Genomic DNA, 17,905 nt, shown 5'->3' with positions numbered 1-17,905 from the left:
TTGAGAATAATCCTGTTATTATTGGGTGGAGTATTCTATAGATGTCTATTAGGTCTAGTTGGTTTATAGTGTTGTTCAAGTCTTCTATTTTCTTTTATTCTTTCTTTTTTTTTTTTTTTGCGGTACGTGGGCCTCTCACTGTTGTGGCCTGTCCTGTTGCGGAGCACAGGCTCCAGACGCGCAGACTCAGCAGCCATGGCTCACGGGCCTAGCCACTTCACGGCATGTGGGATCTTCCCAGACCGGGGCACGAACCCGTGTCCCCTGCATCGGCAGGCGGACTCTCAACCACTGTGCCATCAGGGAAGCCCCAAGTCTTCTATTTTCTTGTTGATCTTCTGCTTAGTTGTTCTATCCATTATTAAATATTGAAAATCTCCAACTATTGTTGTTGAATTGTCTACTTTTCCCTTTATTTTTGTCAATTTTTCTTCATGTATTTTGATGCTTTATTAGTAGGTGCATATATGTTTATAACTGTTATATCTTCCTGATAGATTGACCCTTTTATCATTATAAAATGTCTGTCTTTACTAACATTTTTGTTTTAAAGTCTACTTTGTCTGATATTACTATAGCCACTTCAACTTTCTTGTGGTTGCTGTTTGTATATCTTTTTTATCCTCTTACTTTAAATATATTTGTATCTTTGAATTTGAAGTGTGTCTCTTGTAGATAGCATATTACTAGACTTTACAACTCTGCCTTTTATTGGATAGTTTAATCTATTCACACTTTCTGTTAATACTGATACAGTTGGATTTACTTCTGCCATTTTACTTTTTGTTTTCTATGTCTCATACATTTTTTGTTCCTCTATTCTTTTGCATTAAGTGAATATTTTCTAATGTTGCATTCTAATTTCATTAATGTTTTTGCTATATTTTTAGTTACCATATACATATTAACTTACCAGAGTCAGCTTCAGATTTATAACTAACTTAATTCTAATGAGATACAGAAAAATTACTCCTGTGTAACTCTATTCCCTTTCCCCCTTTCTGTGATCTTATTGTTATAGTGGGTTGGCCAAAAAGTTTGTTTGGGTTTTTCCATAAGATGTTATGGAAAGACCCGAACAAAACTTTTGGCCAACCCGATATATATATATATATATATATATGACACCCATACATCTTCAAACCCAACAATACACTGTTATAATTATTACTTTATGTAACTTTGGAGAGAAGAAAGGAAAGCTAGTATATGTTCATAGCTTTTGTTATATTAACCTTCTAATGTATCATTTTGTTCCCAGTGAATTTAAGGTTCTTTCTTCATCACGAAAGAATTCAGAGATGAAGCAGAGAGGTTAAGAAAGTAAAGTGAGGGCTTCCCTGGTGGCGCAGTGGTTGAGAGTCCGCCTGCCGATGCGGGGGACGCGGGTTCATGCCCCGGTCCGGGGGGATCCCACATGCCGTGGAGTGGTTGGGCCCGTGAGCCATGGCCGCTGAGCCCGTCCGGAGCCTGTGCTCCGCAGCGGGAGAGGCCACAACAGTGAGGGGCCCGTGTACCGCAAGAAAAAAAAAAAAGAAAGTAAAGTGAGAGTTTATTTAAGCAAGGATAGGCCCTCAGAGGGAGAGTGGGCAGACAGGTAAGGAGCTGCTGCCCTGGATTTCTTTGGCAAGCCAGTTATGAGGGGCATACAAATGAAGGGGTGGAATATTCACTGGAGGAGGAGGAGTTTGGAGGTTGTATTCCCTGATTTTTCATCCCAGCTCCATCTTCCCGAGGGGAGGAGGGATTATTGTACTTATTTAGCTTAGATCAGGAGCGTCATGGCGTCGGTGCATGATGGGTACTTCTTAACTGTAAGGCTAATTTTATTGTAATGAGAGCATAATGAGCAACAGGTTACATTCTGATGTAGGAGATTCCCTTCTTTCCTCACCTTTCTTTGTCTGCTACCCGGACACTTATCACCTGAAATGTGTGGTTTCCTGTCAGTCTGGAGGTTCCTGCTTTCCTTTGTCTGCCTATGGACCCCCACTGTTTACAAGGTGCATGATTTCCTGCCACCTGGCACCTGCCCCCATTTCTCTGCTCATACCTAGCTACTTGCCTGCTGTAATAATTTCTGGATCTCTTCACTTGGCTCCTCTGGATTCGAATTACCATTGGGAGTCATTTCCTTAACCAATATAGCACTTAATAGTGTCGCACATTTCTCTGAGGCTCTGTACATTTTTCTTCAGCCTTCTTTCTCTCTGTTGTTCAGATTGATTAATATCTATCAGTTTATTTTCAAGTTCACTAATTAGTCTGCCAGTTTAAATCCACTGTTGAATTTCTCATTTCAGTTACTGTACTTTTCAATTCCTGAATGTCCATTTGTTCTTTTTTTTTTCGTTACGCGGGCCTCTCACTGTTGTGGCCTCTCCCATTGTGGAGCACCGGCTCCGGACGTGCAGGCTCAGGGGCCACGGCTCACGGGCCCAGCCGCTCCGCGGCATGCGGGATCTTCGCGGACCGGGGCACGAACCCGTGTCCCCTGCATCGGCAGGCGGACTCTCAACCACTGCGCCACCAGGGAAGCCCTCCATTTGTTCTTTTTTAAAAAAATAATTTCTCTTTATTGGTTTCACATTGTCATCATATCTTCCTTTACCTCTTTAATCATGGTTCCTTTTAGTTCTGTGATTACATGTATAGCAGCTACTTTGAAGTCTTTGTTAAATCTGACATCTGTTCATTCTCATAGGCAATTTCTGTTGCCTGCTTTTACTCTGATATATGTCATACTTTCCTGTTTCTTTGCATGTCTCATAATATTTTGTTGGAAACCGGACATTTTAGGTAATATATTGTAGCAACTCCCTCTCCCCATCTGGGGCTTGTTATTGTTATTTTCATGTTTATTTGTTTAGTGACTAGCTAGATAATTTTAGAGAATTTAGATTATTTTTGATGATCCAGCTGGTTTCTAAATAAATAATGCCTGGGCCCACATGCATGAGGTGTGAAACCTCTTGTGTTACTCCTCAGTGGGCACAGCTTTAGGTATGCCCACAGTCACCTTGGGATGACAGTGGTTTTGACAGGGCTCTCTACGTCCCTGACCATACACAGCTGTAAAACGCCACTAAGTGCCTGCTGACTGCTTTCTTGTTTTCAACAAGGCCCTGAGGCATAAATTGTTCTGCAGACTGAGATTAATTCTGCCCCCAGGTCTCCTGCTAGCTCTCTCTTTCCCAGTTTCTCTCTGTTAAATGAGCTGACCTACAGTTTAGTCTGTACCTCCAATGAATCTACCAATGTCCTCTCAATTGCTTTTCACCATGCGTGGTGTTGTTTGACACCATTTCTGTTACCAAAGGCAGTGTGTTTTTCAACACCAACCAATTTTCTGATTCTTCAACTGGGTGTCCTGCAATTCAATTCAATTCTGACACTAACTCATCACAGGTTAAAGGCTCAGTCCTACAAGAATATCCCCACTTCATACACCAGCCACAAATGGGGCGCCCTGGCTACCTACACTTCTGCCTAGCTGATTACAAATTTGGGGGTTCCCATGACCTCCTCCTCAGTTTCAATAATTTACCGGAACAACTCACAAAACTTGGGAAAATGCTTTAGTTACTAGTATTGGTTTATTTTAAATAATACAACTCAGGAACAGCTAAATGGAAGAGAGGCATAGGGCAAGGTATTGGGGGGAAGTAGAAGTGCAGGGTTTCCTTGTCCTCTTTAGGCACACCACTTTCCCAGCACATTCATGTGTTCTCCAACCCAGAAGCTCCCCAAACCCTGTCATTTAGGGTGGTTTATGGACGTTTCATTACATAAGAATGATTGATTAAATCATTGACCAACGGTGATTGAACTCAATCTCCAGCCTTTCTTCCCTCTCCAGAGGTCAGGGAAGAGGGGCAGGGTGTTAGGACTGAACGTTTTAGCTGTTGATTGAAAAACAATGCACAACCTAAAAGCTGAGAATTGTGTTTTATTCAGTGGCCTTACGGAGGTCTATAGCCCGGGATACAGCCTCTCAGATAGCTCTGAGGAACTGTTCCAAAGAGATAAGGGAGGAGGCAGGATATCTAGGAGTTTTTGCTGAAAAAAACCAAAAATAAACCCATGTACTCGAGCGTCAAAAAGTTATTGCTAATCACAAAAACAGACATCTCAAGTTAATGATTTTAGTGCTTTTCTATATATGGGAAGATGCAAGAGTCTTGGCTCATTGAAATTTTTCCTTTGATATGAATCTTAACTACCTAGGGCCAATGTCCTGTTTTTCTTCATCCTGAATTCCCCTCAGGGTGCACTGTTGGGGGTGGCTGCAGTGGCTGATGGCTTGATAGTGGGCAACATCTTGTTTACCAGAATGGCAAGAAACTTGTTTTCTGTCCACACACCCCTCTAATAATTTATTTGTTCTTTGTGGTGGCCAGCCCCCATCCTGAAACTATCTGGGGCCCCACCATGAGTCACCTCATTAGTATAAACTCAGATGTAATTAAAAAGGGCTCATAATGAATAAAAAAAGACACTCCTATAAGTTAGGGGATCCCAAGAGTTTTAGGAGCTCTATGCCAGGAGCTCTATACAAGACCCAATGTATATTTTTATTATACCACACAATACAGCCTCCACTGTTTTCAAGAGCTCCTTTAGGCTTGATCTTCTTCACACTGTTAAATGAAGTCATTTCCTTTGGGATGAGATTTAGAGCTCTCTGTTTTACAGTCTGCTTCTCCCTCCAGGTAAAATATCTGAGCCATGCCTCTGGAGTTTGCAGTATTTATTTTATATTATTGTAACAGGGAAGAACAAAATCTGACTCCATGTTGGACCTGTTTCTTTTACTTTGACCTTAGCTTTCCATTGCTTTTGTTCTGTCTATAGCTATAGGCATACATGATGGCCTGCCTCGGGGAACCCTGCCCCTCTGCCTGAATGTTAAACTAAAGTACCTTTGTTCAGCTTACAGGGAAACAGCCTAACCCTGCCCACCTGTGAATGGCTGCAGAAAAGAACAAACTAACACATCCCCTCCCTGAGACTGGCCAAAACCAGGAAATATTTTGCAAGACTTATGGCCTTTTTACTTAACTTCCTCACCTCCTCCCCATCTCTGTTCTATAAAAGAAACTAGCATCCAACCCCCGATAAGGACACTAGTCCACCATCTTCTTGGATACCCGGCTTTCCAAATAAAGTCATATTCGTTGCCTCAACACCTAGTCTCCCGATTTATTGGCCTGTCGTGTGGCGAGCAGACCGAGCTTGGACTCAGTAACATTATCACATGGTATCTTCAAATAATATTATATGACTTTGTGGATAATGGAAGAACTTTACACCTGTGTATCCCCCTTCTGATCCTTTTTTCTATTGTTGTCTTACATTTTACTTCTACATGTGTTATAAACCCACAGTGTATTATTATATTTATTATATAATAATTTCTCTTCAACAGTGTTATTGAGTTATAATTTATATTCCATAAAATTCACCCATGTACAGTGTACAAATCAATGGTTTTTAGTATATTTATAGGGTTGGGCAACCATCACACAATCTAATTTTAGAACATTTTTCATAATCCCGAAAAGAAACCTGGTATCCATTACCAATCATACCCACCCTGCTGCCAGCCCCAAGCGACCACTAATCAAATTTCTGTCTCTATAGCTTTCCTGATATGACAATATCTTGTAAATTAAGTAATAAAATATGGAGTCTTTTGTGACTTCTTTCACTTAGCATATTGCTTTCAAGGTTCATCCATGTTCTAGCATATATCAGTACTTCTTCCTTTTTATTGCCAAATATATTCTATTATGTGATATACCACATATTATTTATTTGGTTGATAGACATTTGGGGTTTTCTTCCACTTCTTTATTGGCTATTATAAACAATGCTGCTATGACATTTTCCCTCAGGTATATACCAAGGAATGGAATTGCTGGGTCATATGAGAAGTCTGTTTAACATTTTGAAGTACTGCCAATCTATTTTCCAAGTTGGGTTCAACATTTTAGATTCCCACCAGTAATGTTTGAGGGCTCCAGTTTCTCATTATCCTCACCAAAACGTGTTATTTTCCATCCTTTTCATTTTAACCATCATACTGTATATGAAGAGTTTTCTCCTTTTGGTTCTGATTTGCATTTCCCCAACAACTAATGATGTTGGGCTTCTTTTCATGTGTCTATTGGTTATCTATATGTCTTTCATAAATACCTATTCAAATCATTTGCCCATTTTTAATTGGGCTATTTGTCTTTTTATAGTTGAATTTCCAGAGTTCTTTATATATTCTGGAAATTAGTTCCTTATTGAATAAACGATTCACAAGTATTTTTTCCCACTCTGTGGGTTGTCTTTTCACTTTCTTTTCTTTCTTTCTTTCTTTATTTTGGCTGTGTTGGGTCTTCATTGCTGCGTGCGGGCTTTCTCTAGTTGCAGCAAGTGGTGGGGGCTACTCTTCATTGCAGTGTGCGGGCTTCTCATTGCGGTGGCTTCTCTTGTTGTGGAGCACAGGTTCTAGGCACGTGGGCTTCAGTAGTTGCAGCACACAGGCTCAGTAGTTGTGGCTCACAGGCTTAGTTGCTCTGCGGCATGTGGGATCTTCCTGGACAAGGAATTGAACCCATGTCTCCTGCACTGGCAGGCAGATTCCTAACCACTGTGCCACCAGTGGTATCATTTGATGCACAAAATTTTTTTATTTTGATAACTTCTAATATATCTTACCTTTTGTCACATATGCTTTTGTTGTCATATCTAAGAAAACATTGTGAAACCTAAGGTCAGGAAGATTTACTCCTATGTTTTCTTCTAAGAGTTTTTATAATTTTAGCTCTTGCATTAATACTTATAATCCATGTTGAGCTAATTTTGTTGTATGGTATGATGTAGTGGTCTAAATGAAATCTTTGGCATCTGGATATCCAATTGTTCTGTCACTATTAGTTTTAAAACAACTCTTTCCCCCTTTGAATTGTCTTGTTACATTTGTCAAAAATTCATTGACCCTAAATGTGAGGGTTTACTTTTGGACTCTTAATTCTTTTCCATTGATCTATATATCTATCCTTGTGGCAGTACCACCCTGTCTTTTTTTAATTTATTTTTTATTGAAGTATAGTTGAATTACAGTGTTGTGTTAATTACTGCTGTACAGCACAGTGACTGAGTTATACATATATAAATATATTCTTTTTCATATTCTTTTCCGTTATGGTTTATCACAGGATACTGAATATAGTTCCCTCTGCTATACAGTAAGACCTTGTTGTTTATCCATTCTATATATACCAGTTTACATCTGCTAATCCCAAACTCCCAATCCAACCCTCTCCCACCCCCCTCCCCATTGGCAACCACCAGTCTATTCTCTATGTCCCTGATTCTATTCCTTTTTCACAGATAGGTTCATTTGTGTCATATTTTAGATTCCACATATAAGTGATATCATATGGTATTGTCTTTCTCTTTCTGACTTACTTTGCTTAGTATGATAATCTCTAGTTGCATCCATGTTGCTGCAAATGGCATTATTTCATTCCTTTTTATGGTCGAGTAGTATTCCATTGTATATATGTGCCACATCTTCTTTATCCATTCATCTGTCAGTGGACATTTAGGTTGTTTCCATGTCTTGGCTATTGTGAATAGTGCTGCTATGAACATAGGGGTGCATGTATCTTTTTGAATTATAGTTTTGTTTCCAATGTCTTGATCTTTTACAATATCTGTAAGCATTTTTGAGATGAATAGAGCAGGTTTAGGATTTGGTAAAAAGGATAGGTGAACTTTAAATTGCTTCTAGAGTCACATTTCTGTTCTCTGAAAGACTCAGTCTGTAAGACAAGTACAATTGTTATTAATTTGTCAGAGAATTGGGTTGAAACCTGAGTGATATCAAGAGGTTAACCCACCAATCCAACTACAATACAATTTGCTTCTTTATATCAGGGAGAAGATATCCAACTAAGACGGAAATCAAAAGAGTTCTATGTCCTAGATTTAGAGCTGTGTATCTTTGGAATTTTTTTTTAAATAAATAAATTTATTTATTTATTTATATTTTGTTTTTGGCTGCACTGGGTCTTTGCTGCTGTGCACGGGCTTTCTCTAGTTGTGGCGAGCGGGGGCTGCTCTTCGTTGCGGCACGTGGGCTTCTCATTGCAGTGGCTTCTCTTGTTGTGGAGCACAGGCTCTAGGTGCATGGGCTTCAGTAGTTGTGGCACATGGGCTTAGTTGCTCCACTGCATGTGGGATCTTCCTGGACAACCAGGGCTCGAACCCACATGTCCCCTGCATTGGCAGGAGGATTCTTTTATTTATTTATTTATTTTTGGCTGCATTGTGTCTTCGGTGCTGCACACAGGCTTTCTATAGTTGTGGCGAGCAGGGGCTACTCTTTGTTGCAGTACGCAGGCTTCTCATTGTGGTGGCTTCTCTTGTTGCGAAGCATGGGCTCTAGGCATGCGGGCTTCAGTAGTTGCAGCATGCAGGCTCAGTAGTTGTTGTTTGCAGGCTCTAGAGCGCAGGCTCAGCCGTTGTGGCGCATGGGCTTAGTTGCTCTGCAGAATGTGGGATCTTCCCAGACCAGGGCTCGAACCCATGTCCCCTACATTGGTGGGTGGAAGGGAAGTCCTGGTGTTTTAATAAATCTTTTACTAAATCTGTCTGTTTTAGTAAATCTTTCCACAAAGACTTCAGAATGTTTCATTTTGTTTTTTCCACTCTGGGTACATAGTTCCATTTTAGCTTAGGGGAGAAGGCCTAAAAATGTTCCTGTCAGGCTATGAATATCAGCTTCCAATTTGGCAAACTTCTGACCAGAGTTCCTTTTAAAGAAAAATTTTCTCAAATATCGTGTAAGGTTTTTAGAAACAGTAAATATTCCTGGCAGTATTGAACTCTTTTTAAATTTATTTTTTCCTTATACCTTTAAGCCAAGTGTATTCCTATCTAGTAACTTCCAACCAAAATCAGTAAGCCTTTTATGGCTTAACTGTGGACACATGAAGCTTCCCCAAAGATGGTGAAAAGGTATAGTTCTCCCATGGTCCAGGCCCACTTGCAAAGATAACCAAAAGAAAGAAAGACTTGGACAAGTCCCCTGAGAGCTGGCAACAGTCAGTAGGACACTAGCCATAAATAGAGTGCAACCCACATTTCTGTCTGGTCATATTCTTCGGGGCCCAAACCTGACGGTTGAGCTGCCTGTACATGTAAGCAATGACTTGTGTACCCTAACAGGAAGAAAGCCAAGCCAAGTCCTCAGTACACAAAATGAGAGACAGACAGGAAAGTAATAGTTGTTCCTGGGATGGAAAGGATTGATAACAAATGGGTACCCCAAAACCAAACTCACAGGAGTCCAAATTTAGAAAAAAAGGGACACCATGAAATTTTACCTTCCTCTCTTACCTGGACACTACAGACTGAGATCCAGGAGAGCTGACTTTGGTCAGAATTCTTACCTTTCACTGGCTTCTGTCAGTTTTCCTGCGGTCCCATCTATAGGCTCCAGAGCAAGTGAGGTGTCCCAGAGGGTCCCATCTGTGTTATCAGAAATTGTAGGGGAGGAAAAATAATTTTCTCTCTACTCTTCTGAGTACTTGGCTGAGAATCCTTTTTCTTTAGGACACCTTGTAAATGGATGAGCTCATCTAGGTTAAAAGTTTCTCACTGTGGCCACTGTAATTAAAGATTATCTTTGGTAAGGTTAAACCATTTTTTCAGACAAACACAAGTTCTGGGCCCATAATTTTTATACATATAGTTAGCTGGAATCCCAGATGGAGTAGTCCCTGACTCCTTGGACTCGAATGAACCAATTTTTTCTTTTTTCCTCTTAAAACAAAATTTATTTACCTGAGGCCTCACACTGGCCCAGTCCAGTTTAAGTCAGACCAGTCCAACTGCAGACCCAGTCTGGAAAAATAAATGCTCAAGTAAAGTCAGATCCTCATGATGCAAAAGCTGTAGAGCTTGGATATCCATGAGGGACTTATTCACGACCTCCAGACACAGAAAGAAAGCAGTGAGCACAATGGGATCAGCAGGTATCTACTCTTGCTCATTTCTCCTTAGGGCCATTGGTGATCTATTTTGGATCCCACTTCTGACACCAGGACAATTAAAAGATCTGAAGAATATTAAAAATTTTAAGAGTTTATCTGAGCAAACATTGATTCAAATTGGGCTATAAACAACCAGAAGTTGTTAAAAGCACTCCACCAACAGGACCTAGGGGCAAGGATTTTATAGAGAAGACACAGAAGCAAAGCAAAAAAGTTATCTAATTTGCTATAGCTTAAGTGGTTTCATTACTTGGGAAAGCCTAGTTGGCTGCTTGTGATTAGTTCTTATTTTATTTTATTTTAATTTTTGAATTTTATTTTATTTATTTTTTTACACAGCAGGTTCTTATTAGTCATCAGTTTTATACACATCAGTGTATACATGTCAATCCCAATCACCTAATTCATCACACCACCACCACCACCACTCCGCCGCTTCCCGCTTGGTGTCCATGTTTGTTCTCTACATCTGTGTTCTTCTTAACCTTGAGAAACTTATAGAAACTGACCCTGCCTTAGGTTTTTATTTGCTTACATAGACTACCAAGTCATTAGAGCCACCTCAGCTTAATGGTCTTGTTTCATTACCATAACAGTATAGATGAGGAAAACTTCCCAATTGATTCTATGAAAGCAGTATCACTCTGATATCATAACAAGACTAGGTACAACAACAACAAAAATACAGACCAATATTTTTTCATGAATATAAATGCAATCCTCAATAAATTACCATCAAGTTGAATCCAGCAATATATAAAAAGGATTATACACAATGACCAAGTGGAATTTATCCCATGAATGCAAGTTTGGTATAACACAAAATCAGTCAATATAAACCACCATATTAACATAATGAAGGCCCCAAACCACATGAGCATCTCAACAGATACAGAAGAAACATTTGACAAGAATCAGCACTTTTTCATGATAAAAATATTCAACAAACTAGGAATACAAGGAACTTCCTCAACTTGATAGAGGAAACCTACAAAAACATGCAACTGACATCATACATAAGGGTGAAACACTAAAAAATTTCCTTCTAAGAACTGAAACAAGACAAGGATGTCTTCTATTGCCATTTCTAGAGGTTGTACTAGAGGTTCTGGCCAAGGTAATTAGGCAAAAATAAATAAATAAATAGGCATCCAGTTAACAAAGGAAGAAGTAAAATGATCTCAATTTGAAGATAACATAACCTTGTACATAGCAAATCCTAAGGAATCCATTATAAAACTATGAGAACTAATACATGAGTGGAACATTGTGGCAGGATACAGTATCAATATACAAAAATCAATTGTATTTCTTTATAATAGAAATTAACAATCTGAAAATGAACTGAAGAAAATGATTCCATTTATGATGACATCAAAAAGAAAAATATTTTTAGGGATATGTTTAACAAAAGAAAGTCCAGGCTTATAAATTGAAAATACAGAATGTTGTTGAAAAGAAATTAAAGAAGACCTAAATAAATGGAAATAAATCCCATGTTCATGGATTGAAAGACAGTATTGTTCTAATGGTAAATATTACCTAATTGATGTACAGATTCAATGCAATCCCTATTAAAATCACATCTGGCTTTTATGTAGAAAATGACAAGGTGATTTCAAAATCAAAGGATCCAGAATAGAGAAAACAATCTTAGTATAGAAAGAATAAAATAGGATATCCTGTACTTCTTAATTTCAAAACTTACTACAAAATGACAGTAATCAAGGCAGGGTGGTACAGCAACTAGAGATTATCATACTAAGTGAAACAAGTCAGAAAGAGAAAGACAAATACCATGTGATATCACTTATATGTGGAATCTAAAATATGACACAAATGAACCTATCTATGAAAAAGAAACAGAATCAAGGACATAGAGAATAGACTGGTGGTTGCCAAGGGGGAGGGGGGTGGGAGAGGGTTGGATTGGGAATTTGGGATTAGCAGATACAAACTGGTATATATAGAATGGATAAACAACAAGGTCTTACTGTATAGCAGAGGGAACTATATGCAGTATCCTGTGATAAACCATAATGGAAAAGAATATGAAAAAGAATGTATATATATGTATAACTGAGTCACTGTGCTGTACAGCAGTCATTAACACATTGTAACTCAACTATACTTCAATACAAAATAAATTTTAAAAATTTAGTTATAGAATTTCTATTTCATGTTTTTTATAATTTCCAGTTACCTGCTGAAATCTTCAATCATGTCTTTTATCTCCTATTTAGTAAGAAAAATTATTATTATTATTATTTAATTTTTTTGTTTGGCTGTTCCGCAGAGCATGTGGGATCTTAGTTCCCCAACCAGGGATGGAACCTGCACCCCCTGCAGTGGAAGTGTTGAGTGTTAACCTCTGGACTGCCAGGGAAGTCCCAGAAAATTTATTTTTAAATTGAGTCTTATAATTCCAGTGTCTGGAACTCCTATAGATCTGTATTTGTTGTGTGTTGTTTCTGCTGAGTTTTTTTTTTTCATGTTATTTGGGCTCATTTTGTACCTGTCTACCTTCTACTGTGTAGACAGACTGTTGATCAAATTGACTGTAGACTTAGGATGATGTAAACTTGTTGCAGAGAAAATTTACTCTTGTTTATGCCAGGTGGCTGTAATCATGGAATTCAGAATCCCCTGAATCTTAATATAGGAATTTGGATAATTAAAAGTTGAGCTGTTGATCCAGTAAAAAAAAAAAAAAAAAAAAAAGGATTCTCTCAGAAATATAGAAACTAGCCCCAAAGTTTTTCAAGTTCATGTGGTCTAGGGTAATCTTTGGTAAATAAAAGCTAGTTTAACTTCGTTGGTTTAATTAAAACAGGCATGTCTTCAGAGTTATCAGCCTTAAATATAATGCAGACATACAGCTTTTATTCTAGCCAGGTTTACTAAAAGTCATGTTATTTCTGTTACAGGATTTGTTAGCAAGAAAAATAACTTAAGTTGATGGTTAGCTGTTTAATGCCTCATGAAATTTTCATGAGTAACCTAAACAGATGAATTACATAGCTGTAATTAAAAGTTTATATGTGAATTTTTCAACAGTAATTATATTTTATGGTATGTCTACTTAAAAATAGTTTCAAAAATCTTTTTGATAACTCGAAACCTTTAAGTTACACTAACTAATGATGGATATGCATTGAATATCTAGATCATTTTCAAATAAAATAATACTGAAACTACTGAGCATAGGTTTATCTACTTTGGCATCTTCTTATAAAGGAGCTGAAGATATTTCTGTCTATCAGCAAACATGTGTTGTGCCATACTGGAAATTTTACTATCAGGAAGGATATACTTTTAGAAATTATGAAATATATTTTTAACTTTACCGATCTGTAGAATGGTTGTGTAACAGGCAGTCCACAATTGCTTACTTTTTAGTTTCACTAGAAATTAAGGTTTCTAAGGGTTAAGAAAGCTAATCAATATATGTAATTAAAAATACTAGAAATAATGAGGGTGAAAGGAAACAACTGTGTACGAAAAGTAGGTAAGGAAAATAGGATGTGTGTTTTGGATAAGAAGAGGTATGAAAGACATGTTTTTGTTAAGGGAAAAAGAGTAATTTTGTTCTAAAGTAGAATTACTGGGTGTTCCAGAATGAGAAAGAGGAAAATACAGGGAAGAAAACCTGAGTGGGTAGAACGTTTGAGGAAAAGGAATCTTGGGAAAGGGATTTTATGTGTGGTCAAGCTGTCTAAGATTAGAATGAATTTATTTGTAAATTTTTAAAGAATGAGCCTTAATATCAAAAGTACACTTGTGCAGGGACTTCCCTGGAGGTCCAGTGGTTAAGACTCCGCACTTCCACTGCAGGGGGCACAGGTTCGATCCCTGGTTGGGGAATTAAGATCGCACACGCCACGCAGTGCAGCCAAAAAGGAAAAAAAAAAAAGGACACTGGTGCAAAATTAGAGTTTGGTTTTCTCTCTGTTAAAAAGAAAAAGTGTTTGGACTATTGGTCTTCTCTTGATAAGAGATTGTGAAATGCTTCTCTTTACCTTTTGGGTAATCTGCCTGGAAAGCAACGATTTTGTCTTACCAAAATAATTTTTTGTGTTTCATATTATCTTTATCAGGTCTTTGATTACATGGGAGAATTGAGTCTTCTCAATGTGAAAAGAGCTATATTTTTTCACGGTTTTGTAACCTTCTGTATTTACCTTAAAAATCTTTTATTGTCACTTTGGTTAAATGGTTAAATAGATAATTAAGTATTGTTTCATATTGATCTGTGATACTGTTTAATCAAATGTTCAAACTTTTGGAATTTTTTTTTTTTTTTTTTGCTACGCGGGCCTCTCACTGTTGTGGCCTCTCCCGTTGCGGAGCACAGGCTCCGGACACGCAGGCTCAGCGGCCATGGCTCATGGGCCCAGCCAATCCGCGGCATGTGGGATCTTCCCGGACCGGGGCATGAACTCGCATCCCCTGCATCGGCAGGCGGACTCTCAACCACTGCGCCACCAGGGAAGCCCCAAACTTTTGGAATTTTTGACAACTTCCCAAAATCAGATTCTAAATGGAGTCTTTTTGACCTCAAACTATTTTTGAGATTTCCCAGTGGGTACTTAGAAAATCTAAAAAAAATAGTCTCTCACCTTATAAAAGAGATATTAAAACAATTAGGTTTATTTGGTATGTTAAATTACATGGAAAAAATTGTCAAATAAGTATTAAGCCATCTTAGATTATATATGTATGGTTATATGTTATTAGTATAGATATTCCAGACTTGTTTGAAGTTCACAGAAATTTGTCAATACCCTCATTGTCCCGTTATTATCTTAAATTGTCATATGGCACAGATTCATGTCATATGCTAATCCAGGATTACCCTTTTTTCCCTAATTTTTTAATGATATCTTAAATTTTATTGTCCACATGTAAATGTTTTATCATTAGCATTTGCCTTTTCCCCTTTCTTAGTAGGAGAAACCTCTGGAGCCTATTAAGTAGATAGTGGCAGAAAGTTAATTTCAAAAAATCTTTAAACCACTTCAGAATTAATAAGCAATAATATTTTACTCTGAACCTACAAACTATTCCATATTTTTCCTTTTTTTTTTTTTTGCGGTACGCGGGCCTCTCACGGTTGCGGCCTCTCCTGCTGTGGAGCACAGGCTCCGGACGCGCAGGCCCAGCGGCCGTGGCTCACGGGCCCAGCCGATCCGCGGCATGCGGGATCCTCCCAGACTGGGGCATGAACCCACGTCCCCTGCATCGGCAGGCGGACTCCCAACCACTGCGCCACCAGGGAAGCCCTATTTTTCCTATTTTTAAATGAAGTTTTTATTTTTATTTTATTTTATTTTTCTGGCCACACCACATGGCTTATGGGATTTTAGTTCCCCTGACCAGGGATCAAACCTGGGCCCTTGGCAGGAGAACACAGAGTTCTAACCACTGGACCACCAGGGAATTCGCTAAATGAAGTTTTTATAATTTTGGGTTTCACATTTTGTTCTGTAAGCCATTTTGAATTCATGTTTTGTATTTGTAAGGGTACTTTTTTTGTATATTGATGTCTGCTATAGACTGAATGTTTGTGTAACCCTGAAATTCATCCAATTGGATGGTATTTGGAATTACCAAATAATTGGATGATAATTGGCAATTAGGCCATGAAGGTGGAGCCCTCATGAATGGGATTAGTTTCATTATAAAAGAGGCCCAGAGAGCTTCCTTGCCCCTTCTGCCATGTGAAGACATCTGGTTATGAACCAGGAATCTGACCCTCACTAGACACCAGATCTGCCAGCATCCTGATCGTGGGCTTCCCAGACTCCAGAACTATGAGAAATTCCAGTTTGTGGTATTTTTGTTATAGCAGCCCAAACTGACCAAGACAACATTCAATTGTTCCAGCATCATCTCTTGAAAAGTCTCCACTGAATTCCTTTGGGTCCTTTTTAAAAAATGAATTGACCATATATATGTGGGTCTACTTTTGGACTGTGTTTTATTCCATCAATCTATATGTTTGTCCTTATGCAAATACTACATAGTCTTGATTAATGTACCTTTATAGTTAGCCCTGAAATCAGGTAGTGAGTCCTCTAACTTTGTTCCTTTGCTTTTCCATAAAACCTTTAGAATCGCAGTTTGCTGAGATTTCTAATGGGATGGCATTGAATTTATAGATCACTTTTGGAGAGAATTACCATATTAACACATTGAGTCTTCTGATCCATGAACACTGTATCTTTTTTAACTCAGGGCTCCTGATTCAATCAAAATTTATTAAGTATATGTGTCAAGTACAGTGTAAGGGATGTTAGGATGAATAAAAAAGTCTTTGGGGGCTTCCCTGGTGGCACAGTGGTTGAGAGTCCGCCTGCCGATGTGGGGGACACGGGTTCGTGCCCCGGTCCGGGAGGATCCCACATGCCGCGGAGCGGCTGGGCCCGTGGGCCATGGCTGCTGAGCCTGCGCATCCGGAGCCGGTGCTCCGCAAATGGGAGAGGCCACAACAGTGAGAGGCCCACATACCGCAAAAAAAAAAAAGTCTTTGGAAAAAGCAACATACTAGTGGGTTAAATAAAAATGCCTAACACTGAGAGTTTTTAATATTTTTAACAGCACTGTTACACTTCTCAGTTGGAATTGGTTTGGAATGGGAAGGGATATTTTCAGCTTGAAACTCACTTGTGTAACCCTCTCTGATTACAAGTCCTTTGATTTTGTGTAGGAAGCCAACCAGGAGACTTTTTAGAGCGAAAACTCACACTAAGAAAGGTATGTAAATTTACATGTGGCTTCCCTGAGGTACTGTGGTGTGTAGTTCAAATAATCATCCACTGTCTCGTCCACAGATTTGTCTCAGGATACAACCCCTGGTGGACCCAAAATATATGAGTCAAGAGATAAGAAACTACTGTAAGCAAATATAAAATGAACTAAAAATATTAATGACTACTTTAAGAACTATGCAATATAGTGGAGCCCAAACAGCCCTGGGGCACTACCACCAGGGTAGGTACAACTCTGAAGCTGGAAGAGGGGGTTAACCTACATTCCTATAGGAGTCAAATAGGGGCTTTGGCCCTTTGGGAACTATAGGGAATCAGAGGGGCTTTGTCACCATGAGGACTCCATCATATCAGTAGCTGTCAGCAGAGGGTACAGGGCACAACAGGAGTGCCCAACAGATACGGTAGTATCCAGATAAGAGTGGCAGTCTCTTCTCAGCTACTTGGACTTGTTCCTGGGCATAGATGAGACCTACTCTCAGCCCTCCCCTGAGTGTCTGACAAGGTCCAGGGTCCTACTGCTACAAAGGAGCCCACCCAACACAGGCAAGTTTTATTCCCATTTCACAGATGACAAGACTGACCTTTAGAGCACTGGATCTGTTACAACTGTCAGGTTGATTCCTCTAGCTGAGTCCCAGAGGCAATGTTTTACTTATCATTTTACATTCTGACAACAGGAATTTTAAGTGTCTTCATTGCCCTCATAAGCTTACTGAACATTTCAATTGTTTATCATGTGTTGATTTCTAGATTTTTTATTATGACAAACATAATCCATATCATTTAAGAAAAAGTGGAGATGAGTGAGCAAAGAAAAAAAGAATCATACATGTTGGGAGCCATAGGACGGTAGAGGACCCAGGAGAAGGTGTAGCAGCGCCCACTGACATGGTTACAACTAGGGAAAGACAGGGGATGGGCACACCTTCAGGCGAACGGCATGGAGGTACCATCAGGCGATTGGATTCATTTCTGAGTGCAGGTGAGACCTATTTTCTGGCTACCATGCAGGAAAAAACCGTTGCCTCCTTTTTAGTGCAAACATTTTCAGAGTTTTCTCTGTGCACAAATGTATTG

The 17,905-nt window shown here is 39.0% G+C and overlaps 1 long non-coding RNA gene across 1 annotated transcript in view; it reads left to right on the top strand.

Annotated features, from left to right (window-relative positions):
* Positions 1-17,905, top strand: part of LOC117199130 (uncharacterized) — a 32,885-nt gene that overhangs the window by 12,036 nt on the left and 2,944 nt on the right. The window contains exons 2-4 of the long non-coding RNA XR_007474972.1: positions 16,765-16,811; positions 16,889-16,952; positions 17,579-17,810. This is a non-coding gene — a long non-coding RNA (uncharacterized LOC117199130). The remainder of the gene's footprint in view (positions 1-16,764; positions 16,812-16,888; positions 16,953-17,578; positions 17,811-17,905) is intronic.

Source organism: Orcinus orca, chromosome X (assembly GCF_937001465.1).
Source record: "Orcinus orca chromosome X, mOrcOrc1.1, whole genome shotgun sequence".
Taxonomy (NCBI): domain Eukaryota; kingdom Metazoa; phylum Chordata; class Mammalia; order Artiodactyla; family Delphinidae; genus Orcinus; species Orcinus orca.
The sequence above is the reverse complement of the archived record's forward strand: the minus strand, read 5'-3'. Positions and strand labels throughout refer to the sequence as shown.